Here is a 22,905-nt window from a genome sequence, read left to right on the forward strand (position 1 = left end):
ACTGGATTCAGATTCCATGCATATCAGATTTCTTATTATTGCCTCAATCTGTTTTTTTGGATCTGACATGACATTTTTCACAGGATTATGATAAGATGATTAGTAAACGAGGCTCAAGGCTTTTACTTTTGACTTGTAATTTTACGCAAAACACCATGGTATTATCAAATATTTGTTATTCTTGTCTCAATGTCCCAGTCAAGAGGGTTCGATGACGAAAATGGCCTTGTGCTCTTGACCTGCGAGTTTAGCGTGCCAGCTTATGCATGCCTCGTTCTGGGATTGACTTGACGCTCTTGCAGATACTCAAATTTCTTCATAAATCCTAGCGCACTCCACTTCTGGGTTCCCCTGCACCTGGCACTGGGAGATCAAGCGCCACATGAACCCTTAATTCCAGGAACGATGGCCTTGCGGGATTCAGCCATGTCGGAACATGGGAGCTCATCGGGTTGCCTCTCTGAGAGCCACCAATCAGGTAATAATCCTCTAATGCCTGCAGAGCTAATCAGTGTCCTCGTCAGCGCCTGCTGCCAGGCCTCACGCTGCCGCTGTTGGCTTCGAGTTCTGGCTGAAGTTTCCGATGAACTTGACAGCAGCAGGGCTTGCTTGACCTGAGCTTACTCTGGTTCCTTGGGTTGTAAACAGATTCACTCAATAATTAACATTTCGTCATCATTTACTCACCCTTTTGTCGTCAAAAAGTTTAGTAGAATCTGTGAGGTGCCTTTTTTTTCTTCATTCAATGAAAATGCATAGGGGTAGATATTTGAGGCTTTTGAGCACTAAAAATGACAAAATCATAACAAAAGTAGTACTTTCTACTATTCTAAAGACATATGATAGCTTTTTGAGGAAACTTTTGGTCTGTTCCTCACACCAACCTATCAAATGCCTCTAGAAAAATTGGAATATAGCCCATAAGTCCTATGGACTACTTTAATGTGCCTACTTGCATTTCTGTGGTAGCATGGCACTAGCAATTGCCAGCCCGTTCTCATCCCAAGGCATCATACACTGACGCTTTTGACATTTCGTCTACATCCAACGCACATGGCACCCTTTAGCGTTAATATGAGATGCAGGTATATATGGGCCAGAAGGCGCCTCCTAGTGGTCTAACCCTAACCCTACCCCAGACCTAAACCGAACAAAGCTCTGTGCGTGTTATATTGACGCTAAAGGGTGCCATGTGCGTTGGATTTAGACGAAATTTCAAAGTGTCACTATATGACGAGTTGCAAATGCCAAGGTCTTGGGTGTGATTTCCAGGGAATGCATGAACTGATAAAATATATATATTGAATGCAATGTAAGTTGCTTCTGATAAAAGCATCTGCCAGATGGATAAATCTGTTGTATATGTAATAGTAATTGCACAGGGCTAGCAATACCAATATCTAGGTTTAAATTCCCAGGGAAAGCAAGAACTGATAAAACGTCTGCCTTGAATGCAATGTTAGTAGCTTTGCATAAAAGTGTCAGCCAAATGCGGAAATGTAAATTTTAATGGTGCTATTTTGTCCTTTTTGTTGCCTCACCTGGTCTTTAAGCGACAAATGGTTTTGAGAAAATAATAAATAGTTTGCTAATATTCACACATAATCTGCTCTTACAAACAGAGGCGTGTGTTTCCCGTACAATGACATAACTCGTTGCTGAACTGCCATGGTATTAACCATTATGCTGCATTAGGGACATTTTTGGTCTTTTGCAGTTTAATTTCTTTGACCATTTTGGCTGTTTTAATGCAAATGGTATGAAATTTGGCAAAATTGTGACTTTTTGGATACATGTAAAAAATGTTATCCCATTTTGCAAAATATGTATAACACACACTGTGTAGATCAAATAGTAACACTCAGCACCATAAAGACCAAAAATGGCCCATTGAAACCCATTAAAACGTTGTTTAAATCTGAGGCTGTCAGTAATACATGAAACATGATTTTTGCACAAACATCCTTTCATTTTGAAGCAAAAGCATTATATTTGCATTATATAGTGTATTCCACCAGATGACGTCACTACATATTTATTCCCTATGGGTGGAAATGCATCTTATTTTAGGCAATAGGCAATGTTTAATAGGTGGCCATTTTTGGTCTCTAACGCGCTAAGTGGGATTTTTTGCAAAGTGGGACTGTGATAATCCAAATCTAAAGTTTTCTCTTTGCATTTAGTTTATTGAAAATAATTGAATTTTTGTGTTTTTTCCTCTTATACAAATCGATGGTTTCGCAAACAAAACTGGTAATTAAAGGGTTAAAATCCTGAAATTGAATACATTTTTGGTAGTTATGATGAGGACTGATGCTGGTTAAAAGATTTAACTTGGTAAAAGTGGAAAATAATAATAATATATAATATTTTAGGCAATGTTTAATATGTGGCCATTTTTGGTCCTTAATGCACTCAACGGTGTTAAAAATCTAATGCAGCACAAGGGTTAAGAAATAAACTACACTCTTAGAAGAAAAGGTTCTATATAGAACCTTAAAAGGTTCTATCAGTGCTACGTATTTGGAACCCCTAAAAGGTTCTATACACTCTTAAAAAAGGGTTCCTCTGGGTTCTAGAACCCTGGGGTTCCATACTTGGCCAATAGAACCTTTTACTAAAAAAATTGGTTCTCTATAGAACCATTTTGGAGTTCCATATATGAAGCTGGGGATGGAACCATTTCTTCTAAGAGTGTAGTCATGACCGTTTCCTGAAACCATATTGTCGCAAATTGATGTAATGCACATGGTGGAGTAACAACTTATTTTAATCTATCAATTCGAGATCGAATTAATGCTAGATTTTTTACATCGGATCCGAGTACTGATTTTCAATTTATACTTTATTTCCAGATTCAGTCGTTATAGAGCATGTGCTCTCTTCAAAAACAGTGCTTTAAATCTCTCGACAAACTAAATGACATTTGTTTATATTCAAAATAAAATATAGATTGCACTGAATCTCAGCTTGCTTATTTTCCTCAGGATTTATTCAATCCATGTCATGCAAACAAGAAACTATGCTTCTAACCACAGCTTGAGGGCTGTCATTCCAACCACACAACTTTGAAATGCTGTTTTGCGAATGTTCATTGGAACTATGATTTCGGGAAACTCAGACTCGTTGAATCCTGATAACGATGGAACTTGCGACCATAGTTGGCTAGCGATGCTTTTGGGAAATGCACCCCAGGTGTTTGTTGGTCAGAATGCTGTAGACAGCGTAATCAAAACCCTTTTCTCATTTACTCACTTTAAGTCACTAATCTTTATCTGTCATTCAAGACGCCGGTATGCTGACGGGTCTTTTGCACCGCTTAATGAAAATCCTTTAATAGTGGCATCATCACATAGTGGGATGACATTTGCCTTATGCTAACCTACAAGTACATTTAGACATTTGTACAGTTGGATTAAAATGATAGAGAGATTGTAATATGTTGTTTTGTTTTTAATTTAGCCTTCTGAGGTCTGGACATGGACATGTGAATGGACTATTGCTTTGTTCCCAGGGTGTTAAAGGTAGGCACCATGATTTTGCAGCCTTCTTTTGGCCACTATCCTATTCAGATAATGCAATAAGGCATTGCGAGTAGATCAGTGAAAGAAATTCTATTTTTCAAATCAGCCCCTTGAGGTTCTGATTCAGTTAGGATGTCTTCGAAAGCAGTTAATATGTGAGGAGTAGACAGCAAGCGAGCACACCAGCTTTTGGAACAGAGACTGCATGTGATTATATATTTATCTCATATTTTACTACTGCTTAGGTTTATAAGCTCTCAAAAGGTACTTGAGAAAAGAGGCCTAAAGTGGGTTGAACGGATTCCAGTCTGGCTCCAGATGCAAATGAAAAATGGATAACAGTTCAACTGTCTCTAATGTTCATTGTTTGGAAAGCAGAATGTGTTTAAGATTAATATCTACACATATATAAATGCAGGACATTCTAAAGTCATGCAATGAATCTTCAGAAGGTGGGCTCGTTATTCCAAGGCCACACACTGCGCTCCTTATTAAACTAATATCAGATCAAAGGTGGATAATTCATCAGTCTTCAAAGGGACTGTCATTTTAAAAAATCGACCGTCATGTACATTCACAAGCTGCTGAGCGGTTGGCTTTGGCAAGATACGTCAAGCAAGAGCGAGAAATGGCGTTAGATGCGAAAGACAGTGATGGTGCCATAGACTTCCTGCCCTACTGGCAGAGAACTTTATGATTTGGCTCTTTGACCAAAGCAGAACAAAACATTATTGCACAAACAGATATAAAACTATTTAATGACAGGATTGGAAAAGCCATTACCAAGAGTAGAGAAGGCGAAAATGAAAAAAAAAAACAAAAAAAATAGAGAGAGAGAGAGAGCGAAAAGGCTGGAATTGCCAAGGAGAAGATGAGTAATCCGCTGTATGGCCAAGGAAACAACTGAAAATATTAAAGACATTGCTAATATCCCACAAGTTTAGCGAACGTAAACACTGACTGGGGGAAAAAAAAGCGCACGCTTTAATAGCCAGCCCGGAAAACCACAAGAAAGACTGGCTTAAACTAACATACCCCAGCCAAGGAACACTGGACTGTGAACTCTTCAAAGAAAAAGAAAGACTACAAGAAGAGCTAATGATTATACAAACAACTAAGATCAGGCTTTCACACTCTGCTTTACTTTAAAGGAGATCGAGGAATTAAAGCGTTGTCAGGTTCGGTGTCAGCTTAATTAACTCGAGCCAAAGTCTTTGATTATTTGAGGATTTTTCTGACTTTTTATGAAGGGAGTATTCCCTACAGTGTGTTTATCATGTTTGTGTAGGCTGATTATGAGACCGAGAACTGGCAACAAATCCTGACTTGCCCGTGACATTGATTTGAGCTCTCGAGTACGTCCATCCCATTAGCCAAAGGCCTTTGAAAATAAATGCTGACTACACACACTTGCTTCTCGGAATTGGACTCTTTTCCAAACACATTTACATCTTGCCGGCTCAGAAGGTCTGTCTCATGATGTGGGCCTTGACAAATAAATGAACAGCAATTGCCAAAGAATCATTGTGATTCGGGGTCAATTTCACACCGGGGACTGATTAGATATTTGTCTCAACTTTATACAGAAATGAAAACACTGCAAAGTCCATTTTGAACAAATTTCATGTATATAACATAAGTGCACTGCATACAATTAATTAATGTTATCCAAATGCACTAAAAAGTCATTTAGAGAAATGAGTGATTAGTGAAAGCGATTCTGGGACACAGACACCAAATAAGGTCACAAAAAGTCATGTTCAGCGTAGCGTAGCATTGGGGTTAACCACAATGAGACCCACAATCAGACAGTTTCTTGCTCAGTGCAACACATTTGCGAGCTCCCTTGGGGCTTTAGATATGGCAGCTGTTTAACTGGTTCACACGGGACCTGTCAAAAACACGCAGCCGTTTGTTGCCGTCTCCTCGTCATCATATGCCTGTGCAAGCACATTAGTTTTTCTGGTGACAAGCAATGGTAATCTGAGACAGATATATGTGTGTACATTTGAAACCAGAGTTTGTAAACATTCTTTCTTCACAAACTGCAGTATGTAGCCGCTGGTGGAGCAGGAGGATGCTGGGAAATCTCTTTTGAAAGGCGTTGAAAGTAGAGTTGCAGGAGGATACCAGCACTTGAATCACAGGTATTTCCAAGAGAAGAGTATTACAATGTTAGTTCACTAAACACACAATTTTGCAGCTTAAATATAATTTAAAATTCGTTTTATTTTAGCATTTTGGAAATATCAATACGAAACGAATATTAATTTGGTGCATCTTAAATAGTTAAATAAATTATAATTTAATAAAATTTTATAGTATTTATTTTCTTTTATTATGTTATTTGTATTTTTCTATTTATGCAAACATTTTACCATATATAAAAAGGTTCCTTAAAAAGAAACGTTGTCATAGGAGAATGTCGTTTTCCCCCCATTCATACTAAATCAATTTTAAGGCTGTAATCAAATAAAAGTTATAGTTAAAGGAGTAGTTCACTTTAAAAAAAAAAAAAAAAAAAAAAAAAACTTTTGCTGATAATTTACTCACCCCCATGTCATCCAAGATGTCCACGTCTTTCTTTTTTCAGTTGAAATAAAAAAATAAGTTTTTTGATGAAAACATTCCAGGATTTTCTCCATATAATGGACTTTAATGGGAACCAAACAGTTCAAGGTTCAAATGAGAGTTTCGGTGCAGCTTCAAATGGCTTTAAATGACACCAGACGTTGAATAAGGGTCTTATCTAGGAAAAAAGACTCGAAAAAAGATTTGTTCATTTTGATGAACGAGTTCGAACAGGAGAGTCACAAACGTGCATCACAGAACAGAGCAAGGTGAGCATTTGTGCTAATAAAACTTAACTTTTTTCTTTATTTTTGAAATGGCCAATGGTTTCGCTAGATAAGACCCTTATTCATGGTCTAATGTCGTTTAAAGCCCTTTGAAGCTGCACTGAAACTCCCATTTGGACCTTGAATTGTTTGGTTCCTGTTGAAGTCCATTATATGGAGAAAATGCTGGAATGTTTTCATCAAAAAACTTAATTTCTTTTTGACTGAAGAAAGAATGACATGGACATATTGGATGACATGGGAGTGAGTAAATTATCAGCAAATTTTTTATTTTTTATTTTTTTTTAAGTGAACTACTCCTTTAAAAGGATGTATCTGAATTGTCACGCTTTCCTAATGCCATTTATTTAACCTCAAATAGTGAACTGGCGTTTAAATGTCATACTGAAGAGGAAGTGACATCATTTTTGTCTACAAAGGAACCATGTTCAGAAGGTGGTACGTGCTACTTTGATTTCAAACTTAATTTGTTGTGTTTCGTGCTTTATCAATCATTACCTTTCAACTTGCATCCAGTACTTTTTTTTCTGCTATTTGTAGAAAATGTATTTTGCAGTTGAGAAGGCCATGACCCTGATCAGCACCATCCAAGTTGGTTGGAAATGTTGTATTCCAAAAGCATATCCATGTATATGAGTTTACCTTGAGATGGCACAATGCTTTTAGTAGGAGTTTTTCATAGTGTTTAATATTTCACTATATACTTTCTAATATAATATATGATTTCTATCACACAATTTCTTAATTGAAAATTCATCTAACTCACACGCCTTGAATCTGAAAGTCACTGAAAAAGTGAATGGTCCACATATCAAGGCTGGTCATGTGATCCCACTCAATGTAGAATAAAACAGCCTTTTCATCATCGTTATTCAAATTACATTAGTGAAATGTGCTATTCATTTCTTTATGTGCAAAACCCTTTTAAATGAGGAAAAATGATTGTACTTTTAACCTCTGCTGTGCATGAGAGCTGGAGAAAGGAATTAAAAATCACGCAAATATCACAGAGGGGGTACGGAGAGAAAGTGAGAGCATACTATTTTTCTTTTGTGGTTGTGACTGAGAGGCCCACGAAGTGGGAGATTAAAGGAGCAGATGAGAGTCACACGCATGCACTGTGACAGAGCTCCACAGGGGTGGGGACACGCGCCGGGCACGTCAACTCACATCGCGTGAATGCAAAATACTCGAGGGGGAACAGAACTTCAGACAAAGTTCAAAAATGTGGTGATAAATTGAGAAATTAAAATGTTAAACAAGCCAGTGACCACAACAGAGAGGAGCCTCTTCTATAAAGGTGGGGTACATTTCCCTCTGGGCCAAGAGAGCATTCATAACCTGAATAGTTTATGGAAAAAAATCCAAAAAAAAAAAAAAAAAAACAGTTTGGCAGATTTACACCATGGCGAGATATGAAACTAATGGAGTGCAATTCCCTATTGAACCTGACCTAGTCTTTGTTTACGTGATAATAATGTGCTAGAGCTTTACTAATGCATTGTTTAACTCATTTCACATGGGGGACACATCTCTCATTACTCCAGGCTTTTTTTCTTCTTTTTTTTCAAATAAAATGATCATAGCAAATCTGCATTTTACATTTTCCAGTTTAGACAAACATTAATTATCATTTGTTTATGATAGTTTGGTTTGGTGCTGATCTATGGAAGCTTGTATTTGCCACTGAATGTAAAAATAAAAATAATAATTGTGACTTTTTATCTCACAATTTTGACTTTTTTTTTCACAATTGCGAGGTTATATTTCACAATTCTCACAATTGCGAGTTTATATTGCGTGTTATAAAGTCAGAATTGTGAGATATAAAGTCGGAATTGTGTGATATAAAGTCAGAATTGCGAGATATAAAGTCAGAATTGCGAGATATAAAGTCAGAATTGCGAGATATGAAGTCAGAATTGGGTGATATAAAGTCGCAATTTGGAGAAAAAAAGACAGAAGTGCGACTTTTTATCTCACAATTCTGAATTTTTTTTCTCACAATTTTGAGTTTACATCTCGCAATTCTGACTTTATAACACATAATTGCAAGTTTATATGTAGAAATTCTGACATCTTTTCTCAGAATTGTGAGAGGCCAATTCTAAGGGGAAAAAAGGACTAACTTCATATCTCACAATTCTGACCTTGTATCTCACAATTCTGACTTTATAACACGCAATTGCGACTTTATATCTCACAATTGTGACTCTATATCTCACACTTGTGACTTTATATCACCCAATTCTGAAATTATATCTCGCAATTCTGACTTTATATCTCGCTTTTGCGATTTTATATCACGCAATTCTGATTTTATAGCTCGCAATTCTGACTCTATAACTCGCAATTCTGACTTTATATCTTGCAATTCTGACTTTATATCTCACAATTCTGAAATTATATCTCGCAATTCTGACTTTATATCTCGCTTTTGCGATTTTATATCACGCAACTCTGACTTTATATCTCGCAATTCTGACTTTATATTTCGCAATTCTGACTTTATATCTCGCTTTTGCGATTTTATATCACGCAATTCTGATTTTATAGCTCGCAATTCTGACTCTATAACTCGCAATTCTGACTTTATATCACGCAATTCTGACTTTATTTCACGCAATTCTGACTTTATATCTCACAATTGTGACTTTATATCACGCAATTCTGAAATTATATCTCGCAATTCTGACTTTATATCTCGCTTTTGCGATTTTATATCACGCAACTCTGACTTTATATCTCGCAATTCTGACTTTATATCTCGCAATTCTGACTTTATATCTCTCAATTCTGACTTTATATCTCACAATTCTGACTTTATATCTCGCTTTTGCGATTTTATATCACGCAATTCTGATTTTATAGCTCGCAATTCTGACTCTATAACTCGCAATTCTGACTTTATATCACGCAATTCTGACTTTATATCACGCAATTCTGACTTTATATCTCGCAATTCTGACTTTATATCTCGCTTTTGCGATTTTATATCACGCAACTCTGACTTTATATCTCGCAATTCTGACTTTATATCTCTCAATTCTGACTTTATATCTCGCAATTCTGACTTTATATCTCGCTTTTGCGATTTTATATCACGCAATTCTGATTTTATAGCTCGCAATTCTGACTCTATAACTCGCAATTCTGACTTTATATCTCTCAATTCTGACTTTATATCTCGCAATTCTGACTTTATATCATGCAATTCTGACTTTATATCTCACAATTGTGACTTTATATCACACAATTCTGAAATTATATCTCACAATTCTGACTTTATATCTCGCTTTTGCGACTTTATATCACGCAATTCTGAAATGATATCACGCAATTCTGACTTTATATCTCGCAATTCTGACTTTCCATCTCGCAATTCTGAGAAATAATGTCAGAATTGCGAGAAGTAAACTCGCAGTTGTGAGAAAAAAAGTCAGAATTGTGAGATAAAAAGTCGCAATTACCTTTTATATATTTTTTTTATTCTATAGCGGAAACAAGCTTCCATACTGATCTAACTAATGGACGCTATAATGCTGTTCCCCAACGGATGACAATGAATCTGTTTCACCAAGGACATTTTGCTGGCTAAGCTATACTTTAAAAAAGGCTGGTGACAACATTGTAAAACACAGCATACACCTGTCAAAAGTTTGTAATTATTAAGAGATTTAAAATGTTTTCGAAGTGTCTAATGGTGCGTTCACACCGGATGCGAATAGCGTGTCAAGCATGAATGATTTCAATGTTAAGTCAATGCAAAGACGCTTTATGCACGTAAAAAATAACGCACGCTTCAAACTTTTGTTTTTTGTTGATGCGCGAATTAACACAACGTGGTCAAGCGTCAAACTAGACGCGGTAGACGCAAATTTGAGGCGCGATTCACGTCTGGTGTGAACGCACAGTTATGCTCACCAAGGCTTCATTTATTTGATAAAAAAACTGTAAAAAATAAGAAGTTGAAATACATTTTAAAATGTACTTTATTCCTGTGATGGCGAATCTGACTTTTCAGCAGCTCTTACTCCAGTGTCACATGATCCTTCAGAAATCATTCTAATTTGCCGATATTGTAAATCCATTACAAATTTAGTTGTTTTACTTTTTTTCCTGTATTTTTGGTCAAATAAATTCAGCCTCGGTGAGACTTCTTTCAAAAACTTATATTAATTATTTCAAGCTTATTTCAAGTGTGGCAAATTTTGCGTGCACGTAATTCTGTAATTCTGTAATGTTTATACGATATAAGGTAGTTTTAGTTTGTATTTATAAATACTTGTAATTGTTCTGCATTTCTAAGTGTTGGCTATTAGCTGTATTTTTACAATTAGAAAGTTGTAACAAAGAAAAAAAATCATGGTAATCATTTGAATGGGTTAACTGTGTTTACCCTTAACATTTATTGATTTATAAGGGGCAATAAAATCATTTGAATGGAAAAATTCTGTTATTTGTTTGGTTGAATGTATTGCAAGTTGAGAAAATATGCCAAATTGAGTTCAATGAACATACATTTTAGTACAGATAACTTGAAAATGTAAGTTTTTGTTTTTCAACTAAACTTTACAAGTCCAAGTAACTTGAAATAAGTTGTTGGGTCAACTATTTTAATTATGTCAACTAAACTTTTTAAGTTGAAAATACTTAGTAGATTAAGCCAATAAAACTTAACCGAGTCAAAGCAAAAAGATAACTAAAAAATGTAAGTTGAGTGAACAAATTTTTTTTTACAGTGTGGTAAACAGCCTGACTATGTAGTTTAGCCAGCAAGACTAGTGCTAAAACAACACAGAAATTTTAACTAGTGTTTGTTGGTGAATGTGATTTCACTAAGTACATCATGTTCCTAAATTAACATCTTTGTTGATCCTGGAGCAATTCCAACATTCCAATATTTCAATCATTTCAAACAAACAATCAGATTTGAGGTACAAGTTTGCACTTTATGTCAAGTTGAGGCCTACAACCAGGGTTAGGTGCTTCCACATCATTGTTATTCATCATTTCCCTCTGATTATAAGGAGACATTATGGGCAGAGTTAGGTTTAAGGGTAGGGATAGGGTTAGGCTTTAATTTTCTGGCCAGGAATGTTGTTCCAGGATTAATATAATATGTTGATGCAGGAACATTTCTTACTTGGCAAAATTACTGTGACCAGTGTTTGTTGGAGCAATAGTGTCAGTCTGATTTGATATCTTGAAGGAATAAAAGCTGACTTCTGAGACTTGTACAACTTTGTTTTCTTAACCGATTTTTATCTGCATCACTACCAATGCGTTAATCGGAGCAGATAGTCAACGTTCCCTGAAGCATTGGCTCATTTTTTGAGGTCGGTAGCCATGGTGATCACCAAAATAAAGAGTTGCTCAAACACCTCAGTCTAACTGTTGCCTAAAGTGACTTTTTTTTGGGTGACACATCAAGGATATTCACCTACCGTGTATTAATAGAGCCCTGGAGCTAACCTCTATGAAAAGCTTACAACCTTCTCATGTGGTGGTGGTGATGGAGCAGTGGATAAGGCACATGCCTTTGGTGTGAGAGAACCGGGTTCGAATCGACTGTGAGACACCAATTTGTCCCTGAGCAAGACACTTAACCCCTAGTTGCTCCAGAGGCGTGTGACCTAAGTGAATAAATGTAAATGTAAACCCAGCAGGCTAGAGAAGTGCTTTTACTTATACATACACAAATTGAAAACCATGTTGGTCGACCTGAGATGTGTGCTCTCACTCTTGCACATTTTAATTAGTGTTCTTTCTGGCCAGGGACCTCCTTGCCATTATAGTGAAAGCTTAATCTTACTTAAACTCTTACTGTGCGTTCACAGCGCCGGCGCTTCTTGGACGGTGAGAGCGGCGAGGAGAGTTGAAGTCAGGTTAACTTTATGGTAATAAGCAATGATACGGTTCGGCGGCAACCAATCGGAATGTAGAGGTGCTCCATTTGAGGGAATTCCAGAGAACGCAGTCCTGTAAACTTTGGTTCCGACTAGAGGCTGACATTTTTTCGGGAATCCCACGGGTCCCGGGATTCCCGTGGGATTCCCGCAGGATGGGAGTCATCTTTGCTATTAATCACGGGATTTGGACGGTACAGGATAAATGGTTAACGGGAGCAGACGGGAGCGGGAATCAACCAATAGCAAAGACGACAAAAAAAAAAGCAAAAAGTAAATGCACCATTTTGTAGTTTCCTTTTAATACGCCTAAAATGTAGCGAAATTAAAAAATAACTACACGACCCAGCCGTTCCAGAAGCCATCAGTGCTTTTTGTCACGGCTTACCGCCGGAATTCAAAGAGCAGTGATGGAGGGAGCTAATAGCCGCGGAGAAGTCGATGTGGCAAAAAAAAAATATTTACAGCGCAAAATCAGAAGTAATGACATGTCTATTAAGTTCACAGAACTGGTCGGAAAGTCTGAAAAATTAAGTATGTGAGAGTAGAATGTGACGGTGATAGCACGATGTACGCTGCTTGTAAGACATGCATAAAAGGGGGTCGCACACCGGACGAGAAGCGCCGCGCCGTGTCTAGGACAACTCCAGGTAACGTATCGCACACTGGACGCGCACTTTCTCATCAGTGTATGGCCATCAATATTGTTATGTTTAATGACATGAAATTAAGATAATGTCTGTTCTATGTTAGATTGTACTGTACAATTAAATACAATCATTACTGAGTCTGCAGTCTGAAAACTTTACCTCAGAGCATCCGTTCACTGAATGAATTGAGAATCTCAACTGAAAAATCCAATAACATCAGCAATTGTCATTCAAGCAGCTGATTTCTGTAAATGAATGCAAAACTAAATGTAGGCCTATATTACTGCATAGGGTGAAGTCAGGATACATTAGCAACGATTTGAGACAAATATACTTTAAATTTTATATAAAACTATGTAAATGGCGCTCTGTGGCACAGCAGGGTTTTGAACACGGTCCTGAGCCGTCGCTGGGCGCCGCGGACAGACACAGAATGTGTTCGAATTTTAAAGATTCTGCGCGGCGCTTAGCTTCTCGTCCGGTGTGCGACCCCCCTTTAGTCAAGTAGCAAGTGATTCAGGGATGAGCGGTCTGAAGAGGCACGCAAATTCAGGAAAGAATAAGCCATGTTGCAGCCTACACAGCAACATATAACTAAAATTTGTCTCATTATGCAAGAGCATAATTGATGAAAATCGTTTAAAATGTAATTAAAAAAAACTATAAATGTAAACTGTAAATGTATTGTTTACTCAACAATAAATGAGTAAAATGCAGCTTTATGTGCTGTTCGGGTTTATTAAATTGTAGACATGGTGTGATGTACTGTTTTTCTTTTCTTCCATTTTCTGGAGAAAATCTAGAAACTGGGGCTCAGCAGCTGGTCTAAAACAGGATGGATTGGAGAGGATGCAGAATTGCAGATTAAATCAAATTCTATGTATTAACTAAACATTAATTGAAGAACAAAATATATATGGGAGCGGTACAGGAGTGGGAGTCAGTTTAAACAGGAGCGGGATGGGAGTGGGAGTCAATTTACCAGGAGCGGGATGGGATGGGATTATTTTTTAAACTTTGGTCTGGGAGTGGGACGGGACAAGATATCTTTCTATGGGAGTGGGACGGGACAGGAGTGAAAATCCACTCCCGTGTCATCCTCTAGTTCCGACCATATTAGTTCCCAAGCAAAATAGGTTGTTGATCATTTGTATTTGATAAGAGGGCACGCAACACTATTTATAGGCAAGATTTTCATCCTAGAACACTTTTTTCAGCGGGAATGGAAATTATAATACCACTTAACCATGAACACAAAAGCCACACCACACAAATTCAAATTTGTTTATTTATTAGAAAACATGGCACTATAATTGTTAAGTTCTTTCCATCAATCAATTTTCTGCAAAAAATAATGATCGACATGCTTGTTTGCTTTGCGGCCCCTTTAAATACAGTTTTAAAAAAGTCCACGCATTCGATCTACGTCACAGCATCAGAGCGTCCACGAATCTTTCCACGGCGTCGCTGGCAGGGCGGCGAGAGCGAATTTTCAGTACTAATTCTGAAAAAAGTTCTTATTCCTTTAAACAAATTTTAGATTTTTGATAGATTTTTTAACAGTAGTGTGAACTGACAGAGTTTTTAATGTATGCCCTGATTTTTAGTGCGAAGGACAACTGTTCATGGTTTCTGCAGACTTTGAACAGGAATCATTCATATAAAGTTCCACACATCTCCTACTCCCAGCCTCAGACTTTCTGCGAAGTTTTCACGGACCGCCATCAGTCCATTTCACTGACCATCTGATGCATATATTGGCTGGCATCACCAGTTTCAATCTAATTGCTAACACAGTCTCATCCCAAAAAGTCATATAACTGACGTTTTGGGACGTATTTTGACCATACGTCAATATCCGCCTTTTTAGGGCCCCCTTATGCCTAGTTCACACTACATGATTTTAAAATGTCGGGCTGAACTGTGCAGTTCACACTACATGACTTGCTCTCAGTGAAATCATGAGTGTTCAAGTTGTTTAGCTGTTCACACCACACAACACAACGTGATTGATCCACAACAGGAGGTAACTCACTACACGAGTTAACAACGCACATAGAGATACAACCACGATCGGATGATAAGAGCATATCATTTGTGACTCAATAAGAGCTGTTTCAGTACTATAATACGGTCTAAATCATGAAAATAGTCAAATAAATAACGAGTTGACAACAACACGATTCTATCTGGTCTAGAAACCATGTTTTGTAACGAAAAACCACGCAATAAAACGAACCAGAAATGACGCGAAACTGCAGAGAAGAACACAACACGCGAATATGGACGTCAGACAGAAACTAGTGCTGCACACTGTTTGCTCGACGATATGCTCTGAGAAAAAAAAATGCAAAAAAGAAAAAGTAAGATTTACCTGGTGTCCTCAACCCATGCGTTGCTATGATTGGCTCTACTCATGACATCACTGAGATTGAGTCACGCGACTGCTCGAGATATCTAGCATGCTAGATATTTTTCTGAGCTCGGTGACCTGTCTGCGAGGTGTCTGCGAGCTGTCTTTGATGCGTTGTTGGCTCTTTCACACTAACGGATTGGCGAGCGTTAATCGTCCGCTAATCGCCCGCGATTTGCACGCGATAACACCCTGACTTGTCGGCGACTCAACGATTTGCAAATCGGGCTTAAATCGGGCTTAAAATCACGTAGTGTGAACTAGGCTTAAAACGTCGGTAGATGGCGATCCCGGGCCGTCATACAACTGACGCTTTACCTTTAACGTTAGTTAGGTGACGGGTTAGGTTTAGGTATGGGGTAGAGTTAGGATCCCATAACCTCATCTACCGACGTTTAAGGGGGCCTTAAAAAGGCGAATATTGACGTATGGTCAAAAGACGTCCCAAAACGTCAGTTATATGACGTCTTGGGATGAGACCGGGTTGTAATTGCCTATAGGTTAAAGGGATAGTTCACCTAGTTCACCTTTCATTCTGTCATTAATTACTCACCATTATGTCGTTCCAAACCCGTAAGACCTTCGTTAATCTTTGGAACACAAATTAATATCCTTTTGATGAAATCCGAAAGCTTTCTGCCCCACACACACTGCAGTGTAATCACCACTTTCAAGGCCCAGAAAAGTATAAAGTGGTTATAGTGGTAGTACAGGTAGTAACAGCATCAGAGACTCACATGGAAGAGAAGAAATTGTTGAATTAAGTTTTTTTTTTTTTTTTCACTCAAAGTATCCTTGTCGCTTCATAAAATTAAGGTTGAACTGCTGTAGTCAGTCACATGGACTAGTTTAACGATTTCTTTACTACCTTTCTGGGGCTTGAAAGTGGTTGCAGTCTATGTGGGGTCAGAAAGCTCTTGGATTTCATCAAAAATATCTTAATTTGTGTTCCAAAGATGAACGAAGGTCTTACGGGTTTGGAACGACAAACGGGTGAGTAAAAACCCTTGATTTTTTGGTGAAATAACCCTTTGACATAACTTCCAGGAGTAAAAATGCTTTTTTTTGGTCAGTCAAGATATAGGGTTGAAGAGCACTTCATAAGACTTGATTTTTTTTTCAAGTTGAATGTTTGAGGCATAGATACCAACTGGGCAACTGTATACTCCGCTCCCTTTTTGAGTTATGTTTGGGAAATAATCAGTACTTTTGAACTGACATCATTTAGAATCACAAAGCCTATACACTTTTTTTTCTCTATTGTTTGATGCTTTTCATATAACCAATCACAGACCCTTATATTGGCTATTTTAATTATATTTTTCCCCCGTCACCAATCTATTGCAGTATAATCTATTCCAGATAAATCCACCTCTAAACGGAACATAAAACCAAAAGTACTATGGTTGTAGGCGGTTCTTGGACAGAATAAGCTGCAATTTGGGCCAGACTTTATGCCGTCGGTCTAAAGTCTAGCTACAGAAGACTACAAATCCCCCAACCTTTGTGTACTTTGGCTAAATCTTGTTGGCTAATTTGCTACCAATGGGATTGTAGATCCAAAGATAATCTTGTCAATGATATCACTGAGAAAAATGTTTGTTGACAATGGTTTTTCAACGGTAATGGAGGCGGAACGGAAAATGTGCATCATGACAATACACATTTGCAATGCAATGCATGCTGTTGACCAGAGAAAAGGTTTTTGCAATTCTTTGTCAACAAAAATTTTGGTTTCATTGTTTAGTTATGCATTTTAGTCAGAGTAAAATGAATACATTTGATTAAATATTGGCTTTTTTTCAAGAGTTTGACTAACTATGACTAAAGCATGAAATTGTGTAAATGAGTGCTGTTTAGCACATTTTTCCATGTTTAAATAAATGCAAAAAGAGCTCAGATCTCAGACCTGACTGCGACAAGTAATCACCCGACCTTTAATCCCAGAGTGTTTTGACATGTTTTCCATGCATGCGTTCAAGTGGACACCCTCCGCAACAGACGTCGACTCTTTGTTGCCATGTGCGAGAGTGTGTGTTGAGACTGCTTTCGGCAGGTGCACCATTGTTTTTCTAAGTCTGGAGCATTAAGGAGAGCTCTGACTTATGTCAGGCAATGACTTATGACAGGCAAGACGAGCAATCAGTGTCTCGTCTATTTAGTTTTCCACTCGTTACGAAAAGTCAGCCGATACTCGTCTTGCTTTCATTATTTTTTCAGCGCTCATGTTGTCAGACCCTGCGGGGTAATTGTACAACATGATAGTGCATCTTCTCGTGTGTCTCTCTGGCCTCACGGAGAGGATTTTTAACGCTACTCGGGAGGTTCCTTTCGATAGAATAATCCCCCAGGGTTTCTGATTTGGGCTTGCCAGGTTTCGATAATGGACAATCCCCACCCAGATCTCCTTGGAGCCTCTCTGACTAATAAAAACACCTGCTCACTTTTGTTTGCTTTTTACTCTCCTGTTTCTAGCTCCACTTTTGGGAGAGTGTGTCCTAACTGAACTAGCAACAAACAAAGCTTCTAGATGTCCATACATGTCCACTTTCAGAGGTTGATGGCAGCAACTGGTGAAAATCAGAGTAGATTTAAAGGGATAGTTCACACAAGTTCTATCAACATTTACACAAAGACCCATGAGGGTTTGTTTAATCTTTGAAACACAAATTCAAATGTTTTTAAAAAGAAAAAACCTTTAAAACGAGATTTTTTTATTTTTTACCAAATTAAGGTCAGGGTAATTATTATACCACACGAATACTGCAATATTCACTGAAGATCCAACATCATTCAAGTCGCATCAGGTATTTTTCCTGAAGTTTGATGTACTTTGGATTCTTTTTTTCTCTATTGTTATGTTAGGCAACACTAACTTACAATAAATCATGTCTTCTGACTAGGACCTTTATTCGCTGATTGAGACACAGTCATTGCCTGTGACTGAAACTCATCATATACTTTACAGATTTTTACGGCTAGATAGCAATCAAAGCTCACTGTATGAAATCATCTACTTGAACTGTCATTTCTGCACAGGCTCTTAATAATGCAGCAGATCTTTGTCTTCTTGAGTGATTGAAAAATCAAACATGTGAATTCTTCTTTAATGCCCGATAAAGACAGTCAAACATCCTGTTTACTATATATATATATATATGTGTTGTTTGTCAGCATATATGTTGTTTGTCAGCCTTTTTTTGCACTCTGATCTGAATATTAATGTGCATTTTTAACAAAATAGAAAAAAAATTGTATATCTGACAATTGACAGAAAGGATTAATGATATTTGATACCAGTCACGTTTTATGGCCTTTTGTATTTGTGGCCTTATTTTGTGCCCTAAACATCTGTGCCGCAATGAACTTTGGACTGAATCTGTAACCCAAACAGATACCTATTCATTTCTGTCTCTACGCCGTCTGACAGAACATACCATCTATCAGCTGGAACTTTCCTTCTGTTGATCCAGATGAATCACACTGTTTATTTGCTTTAACTGTATCTCGCAGTGTTTGATGACATAGGACATTCCCCTGTTTGCATTTTTAGTAATGTATTGTGATGTTGCAAGAATGAAAACCAATTAATCATGTAAACTGGCCAAAACATTTTCTTTTCAATGTGCTTTTGCTGTTATATTATTGGTTGTATTTATTTAAGATGGAAGTGGCAGAAAACAAAACTAGTCGTTTATGGCCGAATGCGTATAGTGAATTATGTTTTACTTACAGCATGTTGTTATTGTTCACACCATTGTGAAATTCAAATAAAACTTGCATAAAATAAAATACAGGTATAGGATATAAGAAACGTGCACATTTAAGAATTAACTGAAAATGAAATAAGCTAAAACTACTAAAAACTGAAAATAAAAAGAAATTAAAGCTAAATATATATATATATATATATAAAAATCAAAAACACCTAACACAATTATATATATATATATATATATATATATATATAAAAAAAAAATCAAAAACACCTAACACAATTACTGAACTAAAAACTACAATTAAAATGAAAACTGAAATATAAACATTAACAGCTAATTCCATTTAAATAAGGTTCAATTTTATTTTTGATTGTCCCCTTTAGAAATTCTGCTGACTATAAGGGCCAGATTTACTAAATAAGGACAAATTAGCATGGGAGCGCAAACACAGACACAGCCAGATCATTTCCATAATGACCAATGCAACCGAGAGAACCAAATCTGCCGGTAAGACGTGTTTTTTGGGCGTTAAAACTATGGCATAAATGCCAGTAAATTGACTAACGCAAACCTTAGTAAATCACCTTGCTTGATTTTGCATCAGAAAAGGAAACTCTCACAAATGCACATGAATAATTGACATAACAAGGTCAGCTGCACTATGCTACTAACTGTTAACTGTAACTGTTACTATGCCTTTTAAAAGCGCTATTTTTTTTCTGCATTTTTCATCTTTAGTTAATCCTGACAGCCAAAAGAGGGTTTGCGTTGGTGCAAGATACTAGTAAATACAAACACTTTTTTTTAATGATCCCCAACAGACATTCTACTGCCTGTATAACTTTGCAACTATATCAGCTTATTAACGCTAACCCTAACAGTCTACTAATACTCAAATAGGCTACTCTAATTACAATTAGTTGACAAGTAGGTGCATAATTATAGTCAAACAGAATAGGGGGACTTTCAAAATAAATTGTTACTTTATTTGGAATTAGCTATGAAACTAAAATTGCACTGTTTTAAACCCTTTAACTAACCAGTGTCAGAAAGTAAACTTTTTTTCTTTTTTTTTCTCTCTGGTTATTTTTATCGCTGAGCAGAAACAGACGTTTCCCTATTCAGATCGTACTGTGCTATTTTAGGCAAGCATCGACAACATCGAATACAGCTATGATGAGTGGAAAAAACAACCCGCAGGGATAGCTCAGAGTTAATGACTCGAAGCAGAAACAAGGGCACAAGGTCCCAATTTTGGCCTTTATTTTAATAAAAAAAAACATTTTGAATAGTAAAGGGAGAGCCCTAGTTTTGTTGACCCATGTACAATGGCAAAACTCAGGAACGTATTCAAATAAATACAGGGCTTTGAAAACTGTGCCCTTTCCTTTTGTTACTCTATTTTTGCTCCATGACTACGGGTTCCCTGCCTCAAACAGAAACTGTCAATGTTATTTCAGAGTTCCACTGTGTTTTTGATCCAGGTGGGTATTTATAGAATGAGACAAACGCATGTCAGTTATTCTTAGTGCAAACACAATCCCAGCAGGCCGACTAATGGAGCAGCATCAGCTGCCTGATAATAAGTTCAGGGTAAGGTGAGGCTTATGAAGATAAGAAAATTCAATACAGGTTTACACAGACTTGCCTTTGCCTATTGTACCTGGCAAATGAATCATCAAAATGAGAGGCAGGAATGGAAACCCAGACTCAGACCAGTTAACTTAAAGAGATAGTTCACCTAAAAATGAAAATATGTTGAGAAATTTTTCTTTGAATAATCTGTGAAATTATTTTTACTCTTAAATTGATAGTACATTTCACATAAATTCCAAATAAATGGCATGTATGTACACAATAAGTCAATTGCATCAAATTATTAGTTTCAATGTAAGTACATAATAAGTATAATGTACTTATTGTGCTCTTGTTGAATTTTAAAACGCCTTTGCTGCGATTGAGGCTAGGGTTAGGGACAGGTGTGGTGGTATGGTTAGGTTTAAAGTGTAAGGGATGGGTCAGCTGTGTAATTACAGATGTAATTACATAAATTAGTTACAGCTGTAATTACATGCTGGTATTTTTGAGATATAAGTACTATGTAAAAACATGTATGTACACAATAAGTCAATTGTATCAAATTATTCGTTTCAATGCAAGTACATAGTACTTACAGCCACTTAATATAAAGTGGGACCAAACATTTTGACTAAGTATAAATTATAAACTTATTCTAGCAATCTTTGTTTTGCGAGGGAATTCAAAGTTTTTAGGGGGAACGCAAAACGTTTTGCAAGCCAACACAAAGTGTCTTGGGGGAACACAAAACATTTGCGAGAAAACACAAAAGGATTTTTTTTTCTCCCATCTCATTTTTTTTTTCCACCACCATGTCCCTATAAGAGAGAAAATGATGGCGGAGTTTTAATTGCTGGGTGAACTATCCCTTTAAATGTGAATGTATAGTGTTGTATGTGAAATTCAGTGAAATATAATATTTTGTCAATATTCAGGCAGTTAATCCACATTGCAAGACAGTCCCTTAGAAACCCTTGTGAAAAATAAATGTCCCAAAATGTTTTTGAAATACATTTATATTATGCTAAGTATAGTACAAATACATTTACATATTTATATACTTAATTTAAATACCTTACAATTGTACATTTCGAATACTAAATTTGGTTACACTTTATTTTGGTTACACCTTTTTGAGAATGGGGGTTAAAATTCACTATTCAAATGGTTGTAATTCAAGAATGCTTTGGAAAATATAGCCAAGTTTGGTCTTCTTTTAAAGAAAGCACTCAGCGGATTATTGCTGAAGTGAAAACAGTTCAAAAATGAAAGTATGAAAAAGTTATGGAAGTTTAAATTTAAAGTAAATCAAATATACTGTACTATACATTTTTTTTATTTTACATAAAATATATATTTTACAAAATATTTTTTACTCTAAAATTACTTTAAAATCAAAGCCATAAATCTAACCAAGTTATGTTCCAAATTTGAAGTTGATATCACAAAAATTGAAGTTCCCATGATATTTTGTTTAGTTGCCATTGAATTCCATTGAATTTATTTGTATACATTCTGCCTACACAAAATAATACATTTCTGTCCATAATTTCCAGACAGTTGGGGTGACGTAGTTACATTTTACTTACTCAAACAAGTACTGAGTAATATTAATTAACTACACGTACTTACTATAGAGTTACAGTTAGGGTTTGGTTTAGGGATAGTTACCTTTAACTATGCATAATTTACTGTTATTACAATAGTAAATAGACAGTATGTAGTAACGTGTTACCTTAATATAAAGTGTTTTCCTACATTTTTTGAAGTCTGCTAAATTGGAACAACTAATTTTGTACTTAATGCACTTTAGTTATCCGGAAATAGTTATGAGGTCCAACTAAAGATATAATAATATTAATAATGTTTCTTTTATATAGCTACTTTCTGGAAACTCAAGGTCGCTTTACAATATTATACAAATAAACAAGACAGCAGCCAGAAAAACAATACGGATTAACTGAGACAGGTAACATAATAAACTGAGGCAGATAACATAACATTAACATGCATACCAAGAATCAGATCATAAAGTCAAGGGTCAGAGAAACAAGAGGAAAAAAGAGATATTTTAAGGAGGGTTTTGAAAACCTGTAATGATGAAAGGTCGTGAATGTGTTTGGGAATATAATTTCAGAGTGTTGGGGCAGCAATATAAAATGCCCTTCCACCAAACGATGATAGTTTGTGGCGTAGGATCAACAGCAGACCCCTATCAGAAGATCTAAGTGTGCGTGCCAGGGAGAATATATGG

At 36.6% G+C, this 22,905-nt stretch overlaps 1 long non-coding RNA gene across 2 annotated transcripts in view; it reads left to right on the top strand.

Moving 5' to 3' along the window:
* LOC148978390 (uncharacterized) overlaps positions 1-6,882 on the top strand; it is a 92,047-nt gene extending 85,165 nt beyond the window's left edge. The window contains exons 3-6 of one of the 2 annotated variants that reach the window (XR_016169413.1): positions 330-478; positions 3,463-3,524; positions 5,576-5,671; positions 6,744-6,876. This is a non-coding gene — a long non-coding RNA (uncharacterized LOC148978390). Of the gene's footprint in view, positions 1-329; positions 479-3,462; positions 3,525-5,575; positions 5,672-6,743 lie in introns of both variants that reach the window. The other variant, XR_016169414.1, reaches the window with a different exon arrangement.
* The last annotated feature ends 16,023 nt before the right edge of the window (positions 6,883-22,905 follow it).

The sequence above is a fragment of the Pimephales promelas genome, chromosome 7 (assembly GCF_988280905.1).
Source record: "Pimephales promelas chromosome 7, fPimPro1.hap1.1, whole genome shotgun sequence".
In the NCBI taxonomy this organism is placed as follows: Eukaryota; Metazoa; Chordata; class Actinopteri; order Cypriniformes; family Leuciscidae; genus Pimephales; species Pimephales promelas.